This window comes from Salvelinus namaycush, unplaced genomic scaffold (assembly GCF_016432855.1).
Source record: "Salvelinus namaycush isolate Seneca unplaced genomic scaffold, SaNama_1.0 Scaffold391, whole genome shotgun sequence".
Taxonomy (NCBI): Eukaryota; Metazoa; Chordata; class Actinopteri; order Salmoniformes; family Salmonidae; genus Salvelinus; species Salvelinus namaycush.
In genome coordinates, this window is record NW_024060908.1 from 122501 (window position 1) to 123120 (window position 620).

Sequence of the window (620 nt, forward strand, 5' to 3'; positions counted from 1 at the left end):
CTGTATATCCAACCCCGTATATATCCAACCCCTTATATATCCAACCCCTTATATATCCAACCCCTCATATATCCAACCCCTTATATATCCAACCCATTATACTGTATATCCAACCCCTCATATATCCAACCCCTTATATATCCAACCCCTTATATATCCAACCCCTCATATATCAACCCCTCATATATCAACCCCTTATATATCCAACCCCTTATATATCCAACCCCTCATATATCAACCCCTTATATATCCAACCCCTCATATATCCAACCCCTTATATATCCAACCCCTCATATATCAACCCCTTATATATCCAACCCCTTATATATCCAACCCCTTATATATCCAACCCCTTATATATCCAACCCCTTATATATCCAACCCCTTATATATCAACCCCTCATATATCCAAACCCTCATATATCAACCCCTCATATATCAACCCCTTATATATCCAACCCCTTATATATCCAACCCATTATACTGTATATCCAACCCCTCATATATCAACCCCTTATATATCCAACCCCTTATATATCCAACCCCTTATATATCCAACACCTTATATATCCAACCCCTTATATATCCAACCCTGTATATATCCAACCCATTATACTGTA